Here is a 22433-nt window from a genome sequence, read left to right as displayed (position 1 = left end):
TCTAGGTGGATTGCACACTGTAAGCAATTTAGGCCCAAGTATAGCAAATAAGAGCCACGTGGGTGGCAGGCCCAAAGTAAGTCTCAAGTCTTTTTACACTAAGCCCCTCTGTCTATTGAGGGTAAATCCGTGACTGGGTAAATAGGAAGGTCTTTATCGACTGGGGTAGGATGTCGGACTGGGCTTATTGTGTGTAGTGGGCTGCGTGGGTTATTACATAGTCCGCTTACCACCTGTGAAAGCCTCAGTGCTCTCCGCCGATCATACACACTGTTGCGGCAGTTCTAAGCTCCAGAGCGGATCCCCGAACCTCTGGAGTAGAATGCAACTCAGGTGCTCTGCCCTCAGAAGCCGGCTTGTCTCAGTGGAACTGCGTCAATAGGCCGTGATTGTAATCACGGCTGGTAGCAGCGTTGGGACAGCCGGTCTAATCTTTCCAATGTAGGTCATTCTGGATGTTGAGAGTAGGGTTAAGGGTATATTTTAGGGTGATTCCTGAAGTATTTTCGCCTGTTTGGTAGTAAAATTATCAATAATTATCATGCAAGCTCAATTATGTTTGTTAAGGGTATCAGTTAAAAAAAAAAGGAGAGATAATCCTTGATAGGGGCTATAATCATAAATTATTACAGCAGAGAGACTACATGGGTATATGGAATTGATAGTTTGCCTCTTGTTTACTTGAGGACTTTAGAATGGTATTTTGCATTCATTAGTCTTTGTAAAAGGATGTGCTTGATGTCCAGGATATTTGGTGTGGTTGCTTTGTCATTGCCTTTATATTAATCTTGTTTTTAAATCATACATAATTAATGAGATTTCTTAATAAATAATGTTGTTGCCTGTTTTTATTTAAATGAACATTTTTGATGATTTATTTTAAATTTATAATATTTCTGTTAAAAGATAAATTGCAGGCTGTATAGCTTGGGGAAGGTACTCAAGAAAAAGGAATGGGATACAAATTTGGCTAGCTGATTAATTTAGTGGATGGAAACTGACAGCTCCACTAACAGGTTATGATACAAAAATGTATTTTTTTCTTCATCGATATATAAAAATTCCATTAGGAAATGCACAGAGATGATTAATAATTAGCAAACTGTACTTGCTGTAGCAAGCACACTCACACACACACACACATACACAAAAACACACACGCACACATTCATACACATGCACACACACATACACATATACATACACACACACATACACACACACACATGCATAGACACACACACGCATACATACACACACTCATACACACATACATACACATACAAACACATACACGCACACACATAAATACACACACACCACACATAAACATACATATACACACACATACTCATACACACATACACACTCATACACACATGCACACATACACACGCATACACACACATACACACAGACGCATAGATACACACACTCATAAACACATACACACACATACATGCACACACATAAATACATACACACCATACAGAAACATACATATACATATACACACACATACACACACACAAGCATACATACACACACGCATACACACACACATACACACACACACACACACATACATACACATATACACACATACACCCACAGTCCTCTGGGACTCCCTGCCCTTTAATCTTTTTGTGACTCCCTCTGCCACTGCCCGCCCGCCTCTCTGCTCCAAACCCTTTCCCCTCCCACCTCTATTTACTTGCGATCTCTGCCACAGCTTCTCAGTCCCCTCTGGGACTCCCTGCCCTTTAATCTTTTTGTGGCTCCCTCTGCCGCTGCCCGCCTGCCTCCCTGCTCCAAACCCTCCCTCCTCTATTTACTTGCGGTCTCTTCCGCAGCTTCTGAGTCCCCTCTGGGACTCCCTGCCCTTTAATCTTTTTGGGCTCCCTCTGCTGCTGCCCGCCCGCCTTCCTGCTCCAAACCCTCCCACCTCTATTTACTTGCGGTTGCCATGCAACCGCGCAGCAGGTGCGCCGACGGCGCACCAAAGGCAATCCTGTTAGCTCATGTCCACGTCTGGACTGCACCCAGCGCCACAAACCATGACCTCCGCACCCGCCACCGCTATAACGCCAGCACCCTCCGCTCTCTCAACACCGGTAAATCATCAGCATGCCACCTCGCATCCCCGACGAACACCAGAGGACCATTCACCTGCTGCAATTGCTCTTTCACCTCCCTCCCGACCACAAGTTGAGGTCGAACAGCACCCTCCTCACCTGCCTACACGACAGCAGCATCCGCAATAAGGCCCTGGAATGGATCACCTCCTTCCGCAGCGGCAGAACCCAGAAAGTCAGACTCCCACCCTTCTCTTCCAATCCCATAGCAATCAGCTGCGGCGTACCCCAAGGCTCTTCTCTCAGCCCCACCCTCTTCAACATCTATATGGACCCTCTTGCCGCCATCGTCCAACGACACAACCTCAACATCATCTCCTACGCCGACGACACCCAGCTAATCATCTCACTCACCCGAGACCCCGCCACCGCTAAGAAAAACGTCCATGAAGGACTAACAGCAATCACCACCTGGATGAACTACAACCGTCCGCATGGGATGACTCCTGGTGGCCCACAGCCCTCGGACACCCTCCTACTCCAACACAACATGCACAAAATCTAGGCGTTATCCTCGACTCATCACTCTCCATGGACTGCCAAGTCAATGCTGTCTCTTCAACCTGTATTCACATTCTCCACCTACTGCGACAAATCTTCAAGTGGATCCCCACCGAAACCAGAAAATCTGTCTCCCACGCCCTTGTCAGTAGTCGACTGGACTACGGCAATGCACTCTATGCCGGGTCCACCATCAAGCTCCAGAAACGACTTCAACGCATCCAGAACACCTCGGCCAGACTCATCCTCGACATCCCTCGCCAAAGCCACCTCACCGAATACCTAAGGAACCTGCACTGGCTCCCCATCAACAAGAGAATCACCTTCAAGCTCCTAACCCACGCATTCACAACCCTCCACAACATCGGTCCCGAATACATCAATCACTGCATCAATTTCTACACCCCTTACAGACAACTCCGCTCTGCCAACCAAGCACTCGCAGTCATCCCCCGCATCAAGAAAACAACAGCTGGAGGAAGATCCTTCTCCTATATGGCAGCTAGGACATGGAACACCCTCCTGCACCTCAGACAATCCACCTCCCTTACTAACTTTAGGAATGACCTCAACACCTGGCTCTTCGAATGAATTGTCCTCCCTTAGCCCCCCTCTTTTCCTCATCCCATAGCGCCTTGAGACCCTCACGGGTGATTAGTTTGCGCTTTACAAGTACCCAATAGATAGATAGATACACACACACACACATAAACACATACATACACACACATACACACACCACACATAAATATACATATACACACACACATACACACATGCATACACACACACACACACATACTTGCAAACACACACGCACACACACTTGCACACACACATATACACGCATACACACAAGCATACATACATATACATACATACACACACAAGCATACACACACACACAGTTTTCACTTGCATGCTAACACAATGCACTCAAAAATCCAAACTTTGAATACCGAGTTAACGTATTCCCCTTTAGAAGTCGATGGAGCAAAAAAAGTGGAAAAAAACACCCTACTCGCACGTAAGCATGATCACATATTCTCAAATGCGCTAGCCTGACATGAAAATATGAAAATGTTCAATCTTCACATAGCAGAATATGGTCTGTTTATTCATAAAAATATATTTCTTTATATATTTTGGTGGTATTTTGGCACAATATATATATATCTATTCCTATATATATAGATGATTATATCTGTATTGATATATACAGAAATATATATATATATATATATATATATATATATATATATATATATATATATATATATATATATATATATATATATATATATATATTAATCGTTGTTAGGTGTATGCACTCTCACCATCATGCCACAACAGCCAGGGTGCTATAAAGATTTGTGAATAAGTTCAGGTATTAAGCACTCACTGGTCTTCAGCCATCTTTGATACAACAAATATTTATTAATGTGACGTTTCGGGACACAAAAACAGTCCCTTCCTCTGACAAACATCTGTGCAAAATGACAAACTTTTAAAGGCAAGTGAAACCCTTCCCTTCATCTCAGCCAATCACGGCTGTCTGTGTGCCAAGACAGAAGAAACAAAGTTTCTGATAGGTTAACAATGTGTTAATCATTAAGTGTAATCCTATGTGTTGGTGAATGCAATTCAAAAAATAAACCAGTGTGTAAGTGTATATTTATTGTTTCAAGGTCTGCAGGGTATTTTATACTCCTAGAACTAAATTCAATAACCCCTATGAGCATTTAAACATCACTATGGTCGTAGATTCCTGTGTTATAACTCAGGACCAATCACGCTCACGGACAGGGACCACACAACACTGGTCTCAGCCAGTCATCTAGGGTGTATCAGAAACAACCTTTTCATGTGTAACTCCCATCGTTCAGCATTGGTGGACATGAACCTATTGTTTACTACACACTGTGTTACGTCAGAGGTGCTGACAACAACCACACCCCTTATGTTACAGCCCCGGTCAATTCAATATTTCTACAAATAAAGACATCGCATATTATCAACATCATCTGGCTAGAGAATGTAGGAGCCGACAAGTTTCCATCACCATCAACTCATTTAATTACAATTACAGCCATAACTGCTCCAATTAATCGGCCCTGGTCATGCACCTTCTTATAAACATAACACAACCTAGTGTATTGCTATATAGCTAATTACAAAGAGCTAAAACATCACTATGATCATAGATTCCCATGTTATAACACAGGACCAACCATGCTCACGGACGGGGCCACACACCACTATTCTCAACCAATCCTCTAGAGTATATTGAAAACACTCTTTCACGAGCAACTCACCCAACTCACCCGTTCATCATTGGTGGAATTGAACCTATTATCTACTACACAATGTGGTCAGAGTTGCTAATGTCATCCACATTCATTCTATAACTGCCCCGATCTGTTCAGTATCTATGCAAATATAGACATCGCTCACTCATCAACGTAATCTGGCTAGAGAATGTAAAAGCCGATAAGTCTGCATCACCATCCGCTCTTCCAATTACGGCACACCATTATACCTTATGATAGTGTCAACATATAGTTTTTTCATGAAGCCACGATCGCTAAAACCACCCTAGTATCCATCCCTGAGCCAACACGATCACATGATCAAACAAATACTAAAAACAAATACTAAAAAAATCCTCCGCAGTCTTATACCCAGGGCCTACGGATACAGATCCAACCAATAATTAGGCGAGGTACTATAACACCAAGCCGTGTTGTCATCTGTGAAGTGCATAGTGGGGTGAAAATGCCAGTCCACTATTCCAAAAGACCCCTTTGTATTACCGTCGTAATGTCAACTTAGACGGGGTGCCACATTCATTCAAAGAGCTGTCATTCCTAGGTGGGCATGCATGTAACTTACTACCAACCAATTGTAGCCATCACTGCTCCAACTCGTCGGCCCACTTGGGCGTACACCATCCCCTAAGAACAAAACAACACAGAGTTCTACGTACAAATGAAGGTCAAACCAGCATTATTAACACTCCCCTATATCACCAAATCATGTGATGATCAATGAGTTACCTTAGAGTGTTTGATGATGGTCATTTTAGATATTCCTTTTCAAAAGCACTATTAACGTATTCACCATAACCCTCCAAAACTAGGAGTATCGAATCTATTAAAAAACCGGCTTTATCCACCTCATAGAGTGGTCTGCTAGTCTATATCACATATACAGACCATATATAGAGCAATAGTGTAATCTTACTAAAATCGTAAGATGGTATGTCCATGAGAGAATCCAGAGCATATTCGTGTATGTACAACACACAAATCAACAATGTGACTAATTCAAATATCCACCCCTCTTGTGGGATGATCACTGAAATGATGAATCCATTAATGTGGCAGTAAATACACTTAAAGTGTTAAACCAGTGCCGCATACCATCGTTTTAATCACCCTATTTCATGTATTGTGTTGGGTAAAAATCTAGACCATACCTAAACCTTGAGCATATTAGTTGAAACCCCCTAAACCACTGCAGGCCATTGTATTCATCATGAAGTGTAATATGTGCTAAATGTGATGTTACAACATGGATGTGAACACACAAATTTTAAAAACAGGTTAAAAACAATATATATGCATATACATCCTGACATCGTCCAGGGGGAAACATAAAGAGTACATTTCAGAGCCAATATATACCTATGGGAGCATGATCACACTATCACTGTGTGTATTCAATCATTATACTACAATAAAAGTAGTAGAAAATTCTGAGGGACTATATTCATAAACTAACAGTGTGTACTGGTCTATCATCTGAAACGTGAATGTACTAGTCTGATCTATTTAGACCTAACAAAAAATGTTATATCTATAACTAGCCAATGATATAACTAGAGATTAGTGGTAAATAATTTGACCATAATGGCCACTTTATGAATAACATTATTTCAGAGCTACATCATTACCACTATACCTTGAAGTATTTTACTGTCCAAGCTAGGCCCTTACTGTAACAATTATGTAACAATATGTGCAAGTTATTGTAGGATTGGAATAAATACTGATAGAATAATTCCTATTCCTATTTCAGAATGACACTTTATATGTAGTGCAGGTTTCCTTTCCTGTAAAACATTTAATAAAGCGTATGTTTTAAGAACCACAACTGTAGAAATAAGTTACTCTTAGATAAAAATATATTGTGTGTGGTAGATATCATACGTCAACAAATGTTAAGAGAGAACAGTGTGAAGTTGGATATCTTCCTTAATTTAGGTATGCTTCTCAAAGTAATCTATAGCTGATGGGCGCAGCATACACAGCAGATTACTTAAAAGATAGACTTACCAATTCTAAGAATAATGAGGAACAAAATATAGTAAGTTTACTGTGTTTCAGTTGAAAGGAAAGTCAGGAAATAAGTTGCACAAAAGTCCCAGAGTTCACACTACGGTATAAGGTAGCAATAAGTTTTAAATAACATTAATAAGGTACCTTATGAGGAGTTAAATGCAGCAGACGAGCTAGCTTACAGGACTCACCCGGTCCGTAGTAAACAGAATGGCGTGTGACGTCACGTGACAGCACAAGGTTGCAGCAGGAAGTAGCAGGGAAACCCCTGAAGTGTACAAAGGATCTATCTAGGACTGAAAACACCAAGAACTGTAAGGTAACCGGAATGAGTTTATATAGGGTAAGGCAAATGACAGTCTTAAAGGCACAGTAAACGATAGTAAGTTGTTATATCCTGAAAGTTGTTTGGGTAAGATAAGGGGTATGTGGGTGGTGGGTTGTAATGTTGGGGGGGTATTGTATGTTTTTTTTAAATGCAAAAGAGCTGTTTTCTTTGGGGCATGCCCCGCAAAAGGCCCTTTTAAGGGCTGGTAAGGTAAAAGAGCTGTTAACTTTTTATTTTAGAATAGGATAGGGCTTTTTTTTTATTTTGGGGGGCTTTGTTATTTTTTTAGGGGGCTTAGAGTAGGTGTTATTAGTTTAAAATATTTGTAATCTTTTTTTATTTTTGGTAATTTAGTGTTTGTTTTTTTGTAATTTAGTTTAGTTGATTTAATTGTAGATAATTGTAGATAGTTTAGTTAATTAATTTATTGATAGTGTAGTGTTAGGTTTAATTGTAACTTAGGTTAGGATTTATTTTACAGGTAATTTTGTAATTATTTTAACTAGGTAGCTATTAAATAGTTATTAACTATTTAATAGCTATTGTACCGAGTTAAAATAAATACAAAGTTGCCTGTAAAATAAATATAAATGCTAAAATAGCTACAATATAATTATTATTTATATTGTAGCTATATTAGAGTTTAGTTTACAGGTAAGTATTTAGCTTTAAATAGGATTAATTTATTTAATAAGATTTATTTTATTTAGTTAGATTTAAATTAAATTTAATTTAGGGGGTGTTAGGGTTAGGGTTAGACTTAGCTTTAGGGGTTAATACATTTATTAGAGTAGCGGCGAGGTCCGGTCGGCAGATTAGGGCTTAATACTTGAAGTTAGGTGTCGGCGATGTTAGGGATGGCAGATTAGGGGTTAATACTATTTATTATAGGGTTTTTGAGTCAGGAGTGAGGCGGTTTAGGGGTTAATACATTTATTATAGTGGCGGCGAGGTCCGGTCGGCAGATTAGGGGTTAATAAGTGTAGTTAGGTAGCGGTGACATTGGGGGAACAGAATAGGGGTTAATAAATATAATATAGGGGTCGGCGATGTTAGGGGCAGCAGATTAGGGGTACATAGCTATAATGTAGGTTGCGCCGGTGTACGGAGCGGCAGATTAGGGGTTAATAATAATATGCAGGGGTCAGCGATAGCGGGGGCGGCAGATTAGGGGTTAATAAGTGTAAGGTTAGGGGTGTTTAGACTTGGGGTTCATGTTAGGGTGTTAGGTGCAGACAATGGGGCTGCGTTAGGAGCTGAACGCTCCTTTTTTGCAGGTGTTAGTTTTTTTTTCAGCTCAAACTGCCCCATTGTTTCCTATGGGGATATTGTGCACGAGCACGTTTTTGAAGCTGGCCACGTCCGTAAGCAATGCTGGTATTTAGAGTTGCAGTGGCGGTAAATTATGCTCTATGCTCCCTTTTTGGAGCCTAACGCAGCCCTTCAGAGAACTCTAAATACCAGCGTTGTTTAAAAGGTGCGAGGGGGAAAAAAACACGCGTAGCTAAAGCACCCCTTCTAATGCAAAACTCTAAATCTAGGTGTAAGTTTTCTATAATAATGGTTATGGAGTACTTATGGATTATCCTCCATTAGCTTAGCTTTAAATGATTTGATCATTAGCTGAGCACATTACTGTAAAGCTATATTTACAACCCATAAATGTAGTGTTTAATGAAGTGTGGTAGTGATTGTTCCAATTAACTTGCAGTGAACTCAGATATTCAGATGGGGCTAGTTTGCTAAGAGTGCACTTAGTATCCATCAACATATTGAATCTGTTTATTTTATCTAAATATTCTCTGTATAAATGAGATTAGACTCTTGTTTGTTAAAGTCATTAAGATAAAAGATTGATAATATAACATCATCTCAATGTTCACTTTTATGTATGAATAATGATGCAGTTTTATATTATGACTGAACAGTTATGATTCCCAACAGTGAAAGATTAAATTACAATATAACTTCTGTATAAAATTGAGTCTCAAAGCATGCCATAGCACCACTTCTATTTGCTCATTTAGGGCAAGATTACATATACAGCGCAGGCTTCAGCGCAACTGTTGAAAGCCGCGCCGCCCGTAATTTCACCTCACACATCGGGCATCACATATACAGTGCTGGCAGTTCATAAAGTGCCGTAAATTGGATAAACTAGCGATGTCCAGAAATGTGCGTAAATACACATTTCTGGAGTCGCCAGTGACTTACGGCACTTTAGAAACTGCCAGGGCACCTAAGAAAAAAAAAAAATTAAAATATTAAATCTCCAGTAAAAGTCTAACACGCCTCCCAACAATAAAGTTGACATGTAAAACCCCTATATCCGCAATCCCCCCACATCGCAACTAATAATAAATGTACAGACCCCTAAACCGACAACCCCCCAGAACGCAATATGCCTAATTAAACTATTAACCCCTAATCCACCATTCACCCACATCGCAATCTACCTAGTAAAAGTATTAACCCCTAAATCCGCCAACCCCAACATTGCAAACTACCTAATAAATGTATTTACCCCTAAACCACCAAACCTGCACAACGCAATAATCCTAATAAAACTATTAACCCCTAATCCACCAAACCCCCACAACGCAAGTATCCTAATTAACCTATTAACCCCTAATCCACCAAACCCCCACAACATAAATAACTAATTTAATTACTAAGCCCCCTAACCTAACACACACTAAATTAGCCCCAAATTATATAAAATAATAAAATACTAAATTATAATTAAAATAAAAAATCCTAACAGTACTTAAAAAAATACATTTAAGATTAAATTAAAATAAATTAATCTGAAATTACCAAAAATAAAAAGTCTTACATTACAGAAAATAATAAACAAAATTATCCAAAATAAAAAAATTAAACCTAATCCCTATGAAAATAAACCCCCCCCCAATAAAAACACCTCCTAATCTAATGCTAAACTACATTAGGGCATTGCCCTAAGTTAAACTGCTGTTTTGCATTTAAAAACAAATTCTAAGTACCCCCTAACAGTAAAACCTACCACCCACCAAACCCCACAAAATAAATAAACCTAAAACTAAAAAACCTAAACTACCCATTGCCCCTAAAGGGGCATTTGTATGGTCATTGCATTTAAAAGGGCAGTCAGCTCTTTTACTGTCCTTAAAAGGGCATTCAGCTCTTTTATGATTGCCCATTAAAACCCTAATCTAAACCCCCCCAAAAATAAAAAAAATCCTAACTCTAACCCCCAAATAGGTACTCACCGTTCCTGAAGTCCGGCAGAGAAGGTCCTGTTTCAGGCGGTGAAGTCTTCTTCCAAGCGGCTGACATCTTCTTCCAAGCGGGGACAAGTTCCTTCTTCATCCAGGACCAAGCCAGCGCGGAGCAGAAATGAGCGCGGAGCAGTACCGGCGACTGCGTAGCCGTGGAGCATGGAGGATCCTCCTTGTACGATCGCTGCCGTACACTGAATAGTGAATATGGCCTCCCTTGCATTCCTATTGGCTGATTTGATTCTTCAAATTCATCAGCCAATAGGATGAGAGCTACTGAAATCGTATCGGCTGTTCCTGCCGGTCCTGCTCCATGCTTATCTCTGCTCCACGCCGGCTTGGTCCTGGATGAAGAAGGAAATGGTCCCCGGTTGGAAGAAGACGTCGGCCGCTTGAAAGAAGACTTCACCGCCTGGAACAGGACCTTCTCCGTCGGATTTTAGGAACGGTGAGTACATATTTTGGGGATAGACTTAGGCTTTTTTTTTTTTAGGGATTTATTGGGCACTCTTGAAAGAGCGGAATGCCCTTACATGGGCAATGCTCATACAAATACACCTTTAGGGGCAATGGGTAGTTTTTTAGTGTTAGGTTTTTTAATTTTGGGGGGTTTGTTGGGTGGTGGGTTTTGCTGTTAAAGGTGGGACTTAATATTTTTTAAGGTAAAAGAGCTCTTTAACTTAGGGCAATGCCCTACAAAAGGCCCTTTTAAGGGATATTGGTAGTTTAGTATTAGATTAGGGGGTGTTTTTATTTTGGGGGGATTTTTTATTTTCATAGCGATTATATTTAATTTTTAAATTTTTGATAATTTGGTTTATTATTTATGTAATGATAGACTTTTTTATTTTTTGTAATCTTAGATTCATTTAATTTTAGATTTTTTTTATTTGTAAGTAATGTTAGCTTTTTATTTTAATTGTAACAGTATTTTTTAATTTAGGTAATTGGGATTAATTTTGGGGGTGTTAGGTTAGGGGGCTTAGTAATTTAATTAGTTATTTGCGTTGTCGGGGGTTGGTAGATTAGGGGTTAATAGATTTATTAGGATTATTGCCTTATGTTGGTTTAGCAGTTTGGGGCCTAACCATTTTATTAGGTTTATTGCGTTGTGGGTTAATGGCGGATTAGGGGTTAATAGTTTTATTAGGTTTATTGCAATGTGGGTTAATGGCGGATTAGGGGTTAATACATTTATTAGGTTTATTGCGATGGGGGTTAATGGCAGATTAGGGGTTAATACATTTATTACATTTATGCAATGTGGGTTAATGGCGGATTATGGGTTAATATACTTTATTAATTATTGCGGTTGGTGATTGCGGTTGACAGGTAGATCGATATTACGCATGCGTTAGGTGTTAGTTAATATTTTTAGGCAGTTACGGGAGTTACAGTGCTCACATTTTAAGCGTAAGGCTTGCTGCGCCTACCTATGTATTGCGAGGTGAAAATGGAGTAAAATTTCTCAATTTTCGCCACGTAAGTCCTTGCGCTGAATATGTGATACCGATTTGCGACGCGGTTTTATGTTTGCTTATGGGATTAAAATTATGGGTGAAATATACGCGCCACGCTGTATATGTGATACCAAAACCACGTAAAAACGGCGCCGCCCGCAAAAGCTGTTAATATGTAATCTTGCCCTTAATTTAGGTCTTGGCATTTTCCAAACATATTTTTTTGGTATTCTTGTGCTTGAGTAGTTTACTGGCAAAAAAAAGAAATCAAATAAATCAAAAGATAATTGATAAAGTGCAAGTAAGCATAAAAGGCATTTGCTATTTTTCCTGTATCGCTATGTTGTTTGTTATGTTATTTGTTATGTGAATTCAGTTGCATACTGATAAATAAATAAAATGATGATTTTAAACTGCAGTTGATCTCTGGCTGTATAACATTAAAATGCATAGCAAAATAAAACCTTTTTTTAAATTATAACATTAATTATAATAGACTCCATGTTTACTGTCTTTAAAATTACTTTATTGTCAATTATTTGTTGTGGATTACAGGATACTTTGAAATTAAAATATATATGGAGGTCAACTTAATTAAAATATATAAATACATGAATAGATGCCTATGTATATACATACATATGTAAGAGTTGTAAGTAGGAATTACATTTAGTTATAAATAAACCAGAAGACTATTTTGGTCAGTTTATGTGCAGAGTACAACACTAAGTCTCGATTTACCAAGCCCTTCTCGCTTTGACTGCAGGTTTGCACAAGAGAACCTGCAGTCACTATTTGTCAAGCAAACCGCTGCTTCTCAACCCTGTTCTCCACCTCTTAGGTGGATATTTTCAATCTCTTCAGGCTCGTTCAACCAGTGAGATTGATAGCTCCTACCCGTGCGTGAATGGATGTGCGCGGGCAGGGGTTGCACATGAGTGCTCGAGTGCAATGTTAAATTCTGGCAGTGGATTGCTGCCCGCCAGAGGAGAGCTCGGGTGGACAGAGGCGAATATGTACATCTCTATCTGCCATTGATTGATAATTCAAGCTCTTACTGCTCAGTCAGTTATGTCGCACTTTTTGCTAGTACTTAAAGGGACAGTCTAGTCAAAAGTAAACTTTCATGGATCAGATAGGGCATGTAATTTTAAACAACTTTCCAATGTATGTTTATCATCAATTTTGCTTTTTTCTCTTAGTTGAAAGTTAACCCTAGGTAGGCTTATATGCTAATTTCTAAGCCCTTGAAGGCCGCCTCTTATCTCAGGTGATTTTGACAGTTTTTCACCACTAGAAGGCGTTAGTTCATGTGTGCCATATAGATAACATTGGGCTCATGCACGAGGAGTTACCTAGGAGCCAGCACAGATTGGCTAAAATGAACTAAAATAAAGGGGCAGTCTGCAGAGGCTTAGGTACAAGGTAATCATAGAGGTAAAAAGTATATTAATATAACAGTGTTGGTTATGCAAAACTGGGGAATGGGTAATAAAGGGATTATCTATCTTTTTAAACAATAACAATTCTGGTGTAGACTGTCCCTTTAAATATAAAACAGCACAGAACAGCATGTATCATACTCCACAACTATTTAGTTATTTTAAGTAAATATCCCTCTAACTGTCACAGATTTTGAAATTCTGTTGACTCGAAAGGAGAAATTCCACTCTGATAGGAATCCAATGTCTTTTCTCCTTTTTTAAGGTTTGTTTTTTTAAGCAAGATGATTTGTACTAGATGTAGTAGATGTGTTTATGTAGAAGTGAACTCTTATTATTATAATTTATTTGTAGGACACCAACAGATTCTGCTGCGTTTTACAACTTTTCCTGCATTTTATCAGGGACACCAACAACATAGGTTGACTGACATATGTATTGGGGTTTTCAGTAACAGATGTAATCTAAGACACATACCACTGCAGGTCAATTTCATAAGTAGCAATCATAGCACCAAATGCTTCAGCAACTCACCTTAATTGCTTCTAGGAAGAATGACATAAGTCATATGTGATGCTGTGGTCCTTTCATAGGGAAAAATGTATTTTAAGTTTTTGCTATATCAAGCAGCCTGTTACCATTCCATGGTCTTGCTGAAAGTCAGTGCGTCTTGTCCTTTCCTCTGTACTTATTTTATTGGTACAAAAGCAAATAACATTTATAAATAAATAAATAAATAAATAGGAGCAACATAACATACCACATAAAGTAATGAAAAATCTAAATTTATTCAGTATCATTGTTAAATGGTACTTGATATTTAAATTGGTCCTGCAGAGACATTAAAGGGTCAATTCCAAACTTTCTGATCCTGTTTATTGATTGTTTTACAGTGACCAAAATGCCTTAGTCAACGTTGGATGTATAATGCAAACAATAACACAATTTCCGTATTTGAAAGTGAGCGTATTGGATCCAGGTGCATATTGAAAAATGCAACCATATTATGCATGAACGACGTTGGTGATCACAATCCATCTGACCACAAGTTACAGAATAAATACAGTGACACGTAAAGTTTAACAGCTAATGGCACATATGGGCCATTTAATCTACTCATGCTGAGATTAGAAAAACAAATTAGGGCAACCCATGCCAACAACGATGATTGCCCTTTTAACGGTGATATATTTGCACCAAATAATAAATAATACTAAATATGTCATTATCATCAATATTTAAACATGAATAAAACATATCTAAAATGGGAGGCGGAGCCTATGTCTGAAGCGGCAGGACGCGTCTCTGTGAAGCTCCTGATCCAAGAGTTGTCTTTTCACTAATATTTTATATATTTCACTTTTAATATTCACTTTAAATTACTAGTCTGATAAAAGACACAAGTTGCTTGATAACAATGGAAATTTGGAGCTGATATTCAACGACAAACCTAGCCTATGCTTTTCAGAAAAGCCACATGGATCTACACTACTCAGGAGACTGTCGTTTAGTTTTCATTGCAGCATGGCTCGGGCTGCCTCAAGAATACCCCCCCAGGCAACTGGGTTACAGAGTACATTTGATACTCCAGTGAACTACTATTCAAGAGCAATCTAATGAACTTGTTCATTGTTGGTCTGGACCCTAAGCAATCTTTCAGATACATAGTGAGATAAGAAGAGGAAGAGCTATCACAGGCCTACTGGCACCTTTGATTTCATTATGGAAGCGATAACCAAATGGGAAAACAATATCCTACAGCTAATCAGCAATAATTTCAGGGAACTGGAGCGGTAGCTGGATTCTATACTATCCACCACCTACAATTGTCCCCCAACAGCGGTCTTACCCCTGGATCAGATAGAAGCTACATACAGAGATCCGGAGCTTATTGCAGAGGCCTTACATACTTGCGCCAACCTATCGACAGCCCTCGCACATCAAGCTCCTTTGGAGATGCTGGAAGGGGATCATGTAGCGGCTGTGATGACTGCGAGCCCTGAACACTGGGCTTCGAGAGATCAATGCAGAGAGGAAGGGAGAAGGATGCAGAGACCCTTGGGAACTCTAACCATGCCATTGACAGAGCCGGCTGGTCGAGTCACAGGAAGGCACCCCCAGGGCGAGATTGGCCCATTCCTCAAGAAGTTAAAAACAGCTAGTGCGGATCCGAAGTTTGTTATCTAAAAAGCGGTGTACCACAACTCCCAACAAAGGAAGCCCAATTTTGTCCTGCTATATGCACAGTCGCTTTTGAAAGGAGGTCATAACAAATCGGAGGTTTGGAAACGGTGCTACATTTGAGTAGTGACGGTCCATTTGGGCCTAATTCTGGCATTGATCTGGACTGGTTACAATACCCTTACCATGGTCTCTGTGTGCAGGGAATTCGTTAGATTCAACTTCCCAGCACTGTACTTAGATAGGGTGAAATAACCGATCCTAGTGCTTAGCCCCATGTTATACTGTTAAGCATGTATGTTCGTTTATCTACGGGACTGTTCCTGTTAATGTTAGCTTAATAGCTGTTTATTATGTCTTAGTTCTAATTGTTTTTATTGTCTGCATAAGTATTGATTCATATGTGTATAGCTCACAAGAGTCTACAGCTTAGATGGGTAGTATAATTCCTTCAATGTTAGCATCATGCTTATACTTAACGCATCCTATCTTATTGTAATCATATTTCTACACCACAGAGTACTAGAGAAAAGAGGAGGCTTAAGTGTCACAATCCTTTAAATATTAGGATTGCCTAACCTGACTTAGAGATATTTTTACCCAAAATACATAACCATTTAGTGACTGTCCATATCTCCAGGATGGAAAATTGCCCTAGATGATAAAAGTCTAGTCAGTAGAGTAGTATTAAGCGAAACTGTTTTAGGCAAGCTCCAGTTGGCTGAAGAAACTCTTGACTAATGTATCTTGTTAGACTAATATAATCATGAAACAGCATGCCTTCAGTGCTGTGAGACTAACTGATGTCCAGCAATAAAGCTGACTTAATATTTGAACCGCACCCAGGCCCTATACTTCTAGCTTACCATAAAGCATCTCAACGAGAACAGGGATTTGTGTTAGAGCACTAGAATGTCTATCAATCCTCTTAATTGAAATAAATTAGGTGATGCATTCCATATTCAATCCATATATTGGGTCCAGGTTCTTCAGATGCTCTCAAAATAAGATATCTGCTAGGGTCCAAGAGTGACCCTTTTTGTCCCTCCCCTAAACTCTCTCCTCTGCTGTTTGATTTATGTCTTTGGTCCAATAGTGTTTATATATGGTCCAATGTTTATAATCAAGGGAGCTTATACTCTTACTTGTCAATCTCCTAGAAGGTGATACTTACTTTCACATATAATTGTGTTTCTTCCTGTAAGGCTTGTGGGATACTCCTCTATCAGACTGAACTCGGCCAGTAGTCTTGTTATCCCGGCGTCGAGCCGGAAAGATAGGGAATATCCCAGAGCAGAGAGTATCAGGTAATGAGGAGAGCGGCACTCACCACAGGCTGGACAGCACAAGGCAAATAAGGCAGACAGGATACAGTAACAGAAAATCAGGCCAGCAATTAAGGGGGTAACCAGATAGCGAAGTGAGACAGGAAGGGTTCAGCAACAAGAATACAGTCCAGCAAGTTAGGGGTTAACCAAGTAGCGTAGTGAGACAGGCAGGGATCGGCAACAAGAAGTCAGTCCAGCAAGTTAGGGGTTAACCAAGTAGCTTAGTGAGACAGCAGGGTTCAGTAACAAGGATCAGTCCAGCAGATTAGGGGTTAATCAGGTAGAGTAGTAAGACAGGCAAGGATTCAGCAACTAAGTATCAGTCCAGCAGATGATCTGTCACTCCCAGGAGTACACAAAGTAGCACCTATACTTGGGCAGTGACAGATCGCTTGCTGCCCACTAAAGTACCTGCTGGAGTGGCGCCAAGAGACCAGCTGGCATCAGGAGCATGCAGTGATGATATCAGCGCCACACGCATCCTGAGCCGACACAGCCCTAGGCAATGAGCATGGGGAAGACACCGCGCCCCTAGCACCGGCACGGCATGACACTTCCCTAACCCTCCCTACTATTGTTTGATGCATATCCCTGGTGGTCCAAGAGTGGCCAATGTTTATAAGTTTGGGAGTTTATAATCTATATTTTATCAAAATCCAAGAAGGTGATACTTATTTTCTCACATAAAGAAAAATTCAGGTTGATTACTGTTATATTTAATTGCCAACATGTGCTATAATACATGCCTTTTGAACATATATTGACGATGATATGTAGAACAATGACTTTGTTGATTGCTATCATATTTCTTATGGTGGCTGTATTTACGGCATGCTTGTACTGTTTTTATTTTTCAACCTTTATAAAAATGATTTAAAAAAAAAAACATATCTACAACATATAACCAGTTGAGAATTCAATACATATATCAATACCAATGTGTACCTATATGTGAATGACATTAAAATTATTTTAATAAAAAAAAATAAACATAATACACTTACTCAATTAACCCCATAAACGCCTATAAAAGAAATCATTCACTGATAGGGGCCATGCTGCTGTTGGGCATGTCTATGTTTCTGATTAGGTGCGCATAAAACTAGCAACCTATCTAAACAGTAAGGATATACAAATAAATTATCTCATATATCAAAAACTATCTCTCCCCCCCTCTCTTTTGTGCTGTCTCCCCCTCTCTTTTGTTCTCTCTCCCCTCTCTTTTGTGCTCTCTCCCCCTCTCTTTTGTGGCTCTCTCCCCCCTCTCTTTTGTGCTCTCTCCCCCCTCTATTTTGTGCTCTCTCCCTCTATTTTGTGCTCTCTCCCTCTCTTTTGTGCTCTCTCCCCTCTCTCTTATGTGCTCTCTCCCTCTCTCTTTTGTGCTCTCTCCCCCTCTCTTTTGTGCTCTCTCCCCCTCTCTTTTGTGCTCTCTCCCCTCTATTTTGTGCTCTCTCCCTCTCTTTTGTGCTCTCTTCCCCTCTCTTTGTGCTCTCTTCCCCTCTCTTTTGTGCTCTCTCCCCCTCTCTTTTGTGCTCTCTCCCCCTCTCTTTTGTGCTCTCTCCCCCTCTCTTTTGTGTTCTCTCCCCCCTCTCTTTTGTGCTCTCCCCCTCTCTTGTGTGCTCTTCCCCCCTCTTTTGTGCTCTCCCCCTCTCTTTTGTGCTGTCTCCCCCTCTCTTTTGTGCTCTCTACCCCCTCTCTTTTGTGCTCTCTACCCCTCTCTTTTGTGCTCTCTCTCCCCCCTCTCTTTGTGCTCTCTACCCCTCTCTTTTGTGTTCTCCCCCTCTCTTTTGTGCTCTCTCCCCCTCTCTATTGTGCTCTCTCTCCCCCTCTCTTTTGTGCTCTCTCCCCCCCACTCTTTTGTGCTCTCTCCCCCCTCTCTTTTGTGCTCTCTACCCCCTCTATTTTTGTGCTCTTCCCCCCTCTTTTGTGCTCTCCCCCTCTCTTTTGTGCTGTCTCCCCCTCTCTTTTGTGCTCTCTCCCCCTCTCTTTTGTGCTCTCTCCCCCTCTTCTTTTGAGCTCTCTCCCCCCTCTCTTTTGTGCTCTCCCCCTCTCTTTTGTGCTCTCTCCCCCTCTCTTTTGTGCTCTCTCCCCCTCTTTTTTGTGCTCTCTTCCACCACTCTTTTGTGCTCTCTCCCCCCTCTCTTTGTGCTCTTCCCCCCCTCTCTTTTGTGCTCTCTACCCCTCTCTTTGTGCTCTCTATCCCCTCTCTTTTGTGCTCTCTACCCCCTTGTTTGTGCTCTCTACCCCTCTCTTTTGTGCTCTCTCTCCCCCCTCTCTTTTGCGCTCTCTCCCCCTCTCTTTTGTGCACCCCCTCTCTTTTATGCTCTCTCCCCCCTCTCTTTTGTGCTCTCTCCCCCTCTCTTTTGTGCTCTCTCTCCCCCTCTCTTTTGTGCTCTCTCCCCCCTCTCTTTGTGCTCTTTCCCCCCTCTCTTTTTTGCTCTCTCTTCCCCTCTCTTTTTGTGCTCTCTCCCCCCTCAACTTTTGTGCTCTCCCCCCTCTCCTTTGTGCTCTCTATCCCCTCTCTTTTGTGCTCTCTACCCCTCTCGTTTGTGCTCTCTACCCCTCTCTTTTGTGCTCTCTCCCCCCTCTCTTTTGTGCTCTCTATCCCCTCTCTTTTGTGCTCTCTACCCCTCTCATTTGTGCTCTCCTCCTTTGTGCTCTCTACCCCTCTCTTTTGTGCTCTCTCCCCCCCTCTCTTTTGTGCTCTCTCCCCCTCTCTTTTGTGCACCCCCTCTCTTTTGTGCTCTCTCCCCCTCTATTTTGTGCTCTCTACCCCTTTTTTTGTGCTCTCTCCCCCCTCTCTTTTGTGCTCTCTCCCCATCTCTATTGTGCTCTCTCCCCCCTCTTTTGTGCTCTCCTCTCCCCTCTCTTTTGTGCTCTCTCCCCCTCTCTTTTGTGCTCTCTCCCCCTCTCTTTTGTGCTCTCTCTCCCCTCTCTTTTGTGCTCTCTTCCCCTCTCTTTTGTGCTCTCTCCCCCTCTCTTTTGTGCTTTTTCCCCCCTCTCTTTTGTGCTCTCTCCCCCCTCTCTTTTTGTGCTCTCTCCCCCTCTCTTTTGTGCTCTCTTCTCCCTCTCTTTTGTACTCTCTCCCCCTCTCTTTTGTGCTCTTTCACCCCTCCTCTTTTGTGCTCTCTCCCCCCTCTCTTTTGTGCTCTCTCCCCCTCTCTTTTGTGCTCTCTCCCCCCCTCTCTTTTGTGCTCTCTCCACCCTCTCTTTTGTGCTCTTTCCCCTCTCTTTTGTGCTCTCTCCCCCCTCTTTTTTGTGCTCTCATCCCCCCTCCTCTTTTGTGCTCTCTCCCCCCTCTCTTTTGTGATCTCTCCCCCTCTCTTTTGTGCTCTTTCCCTCTCTTTTGTGCTCTCTCCCCCTCTCTTTTGTGCTCTGTCCCCCTCTCTTGTGTGCTCTCCCCCCCTCTCCTTTGTGCTCTCTACCCCTCTCTTTTGTGCTCTCTACCCCTCTCTTTTGTGCTTTCTCCCCCCTCTCTTTTGTGCTCTCCCCCCTCTCATTTGTGCTCTCCCCCTCTCTTTTGTGCTCTCCCCCCTCTCTTTTGTGCTCTCTCTCCCCTCTCTTTTGTGCTCTCTACCCCTCTCTTTGTGCTCTCTCCCCCCTCTCTTTTTGTGCTCTCTACCCTCTCTCTTTTGTGCTCTCTCCCCCCCTCTCTTTTGTGCTCTCTCCCCTCCTCTCTTTTGTGCTCTCTCCCCCCTCTCTTTTTGGCTTTCTCCCCTCTCTCTTTTGTGCTCTCTCCCACCGCTCTTTTGTGCTCTCTCCCCCCTCTCTTTTGTGCTCTCCTCTCCCCCCTCTCTTTTGTGCTCTCTCCCCCTCTCTCCCTCTCTTTATCCCCCTCTCTTGTGTGCTCTCTCCCCCTCTCCTTTGTGCTCTCTACCCCTCTCTTTTGTGCTCTCTACCCCTCTCTTTTGTGCTTTCTCCCCCCTCTCTTTTGTGCTCTCCCCCCTCTCATTTGTGCTCTCCCCCTCTCTTTTGTGCTCTCCCCCCTCTCTTTTGTGCTCTCTCCCCCTCTCTTTTGTGCTCTCTACCCCCTCTCTTTTGTGCTCTCTCCCCTCTCTTTTTGTGCTCTCTCCCCCCTCTCTTTTGTGCTCTCTCCCCTCTCTCTTTTGTGCTCTCATCCCCTCTCTCTTTTGTGCTCTCTCCCACCTCTCTTTTGTGCTCTCTCCCCCTCTCTTTTGTGCTCTCTCCCCCCTCTCTTTTGTGCTCTCTCCCCCGTCTCCTCCCTCTCTTTATCCCCCTCTCTTGTGTGCTCTCTCCCCCTCTCCTTTGTGCTCTCTACCCCTCTCTTTTGTGCTCTCTACCCCTCTCTTTTGTGCTCTCCCCCCTCTCTTTTGTGCTCTCCCCCCCTCTCATTTGTGCTCTCCCCCTCTCTTTTGTGCTCTCCCCCTCTCTTTTGTGCTCTCCCCCCTCTCTTTTGTGCTCTCTCCCCCTCTCTTTGTGCTCTCTCCCTCTCTTCTTTGAGCTCTCTCCCCCCTCTCTTTTGTGCTCTCCCCCTCTCTTTTGTGCTCTCTCCCCCTCTCTTTTGTGCTCTCTCCCCATCTCTATTGTGCTCTCTTCCACCACTCTTTGTGCTCTCTCCCCCCTCTCTTTTGTGCTCTTCCCCCCCTCTCTTTTGTGCTCTCTACCCCTCTCTTTTGTGCTCTCTATCCCCTCTCTTTTGTGCTCTCTACCCCCTTGTTTGTGCTCTCTACCCCTCTCTTTTGTGCTCTCTCCCCCCCTCTCTTTGTGCTTTCTCCCCTCTCATCTTTTGTGCTCCTCTCCCACCTCTCTTTTGTGCTCTCTCCCCCTCTCTTTTGTGCTCTCTCCCCCCTCTCTTTTGTGCTCTCTCCCCCTCTCTCGCTCTCTTTATCCCCCTCTCTTGTGTGCTCTCTCCCCTCTCCTTTGTGCTCTCTACCCCTCTCTTTTTGTGCTCTCCTACCCCTCTCTTTTGTGCTTTCTCCCCCCTCTCTTTTTGTGCTCTCCCCCCCTCTCATTTGTGCTCTCCCCCTCTCTTTTGTGCTCTCCCCCCTCTCTTTTGTGCTCTCTCCCCCTCTCTTTTGTGCTCTCTACCCCCTCTCTTTTGTGCTCTCTCCCCCTCTCTTTGTGCTCTCTACCCCCTCTCTTTTGAGCTCTCTACCCCTCTCTTTTGTGCTCTCTCCCCCCTCTCTTTTGTGCTCTCTACCCCCTCTCTTTTGTGCTCTCTCCCCCTCTCTTTTTGGTGCTCTCTACCCCCTCTCTTTGTGCTCTCTCCCCCCTCTCTTTTGTGCTCTCTCCCCTCTCTCTTTTGTGCTTCTCTCCCCCCTCTCTTTTGTGCTTTCTCTCCCCTCTCTCTTTTGTGCTCTCTCCCACCGCTCTTTTGTGCTCTCTCCCCCCTCTCTTTTGTGCTCTCTCCCCCCTCTCTTTTGTGCTCTCTCCCCCTCCTCTCCCTCTCTTTATCCCCCTCCTCTCTAGAGCTCTCTCCCCCTCTCCTTTGTGCTCT

The 22433-nt window shown here is 42.2% G+C and overlaps 1 long non-coding RNA gene across 1 annotated transcript in view; it reads right to left on the bottom strand.

The window, feature by feature from the left end:
• The window catches only part of LOC128664984 (uncharacterized), a 38819-nt gene extending 31659 nt beyond the window's left edge, over positions 1 to 7160 (bottom strand). The window contains exon 1 of the long non-coding RNA XR_008402959.1: positions 7121 to 7160. This is a non-coding gene — a long non-coding RNA (uncharacterized LOC128664984). The remainder of the gene's footprint in view (positions 1 to 7120) is intronic.
• Between the last annotated feature and the right edge of the window lie 15273 nt (positions 7161 to 22433).

Source organism: Bombina bombina, chromosome 6, assembly GCF_027579735.1.
Source record: "Bombina bombina isolate aBomBom1 chromosome 6, aBomBom1.pri, whole genome shotgun sequence".
NCBI lineage: Eukaryota > Metazoa > Chordata > Amphibia > Anura > Bombinatoridae > Bombina > Bombina bombina.
The sequence above is the reverse complement of the archived record's forward strand: the minus strand, read 5'-3'. Positions and strand labels throughout refer to the sequence as shown.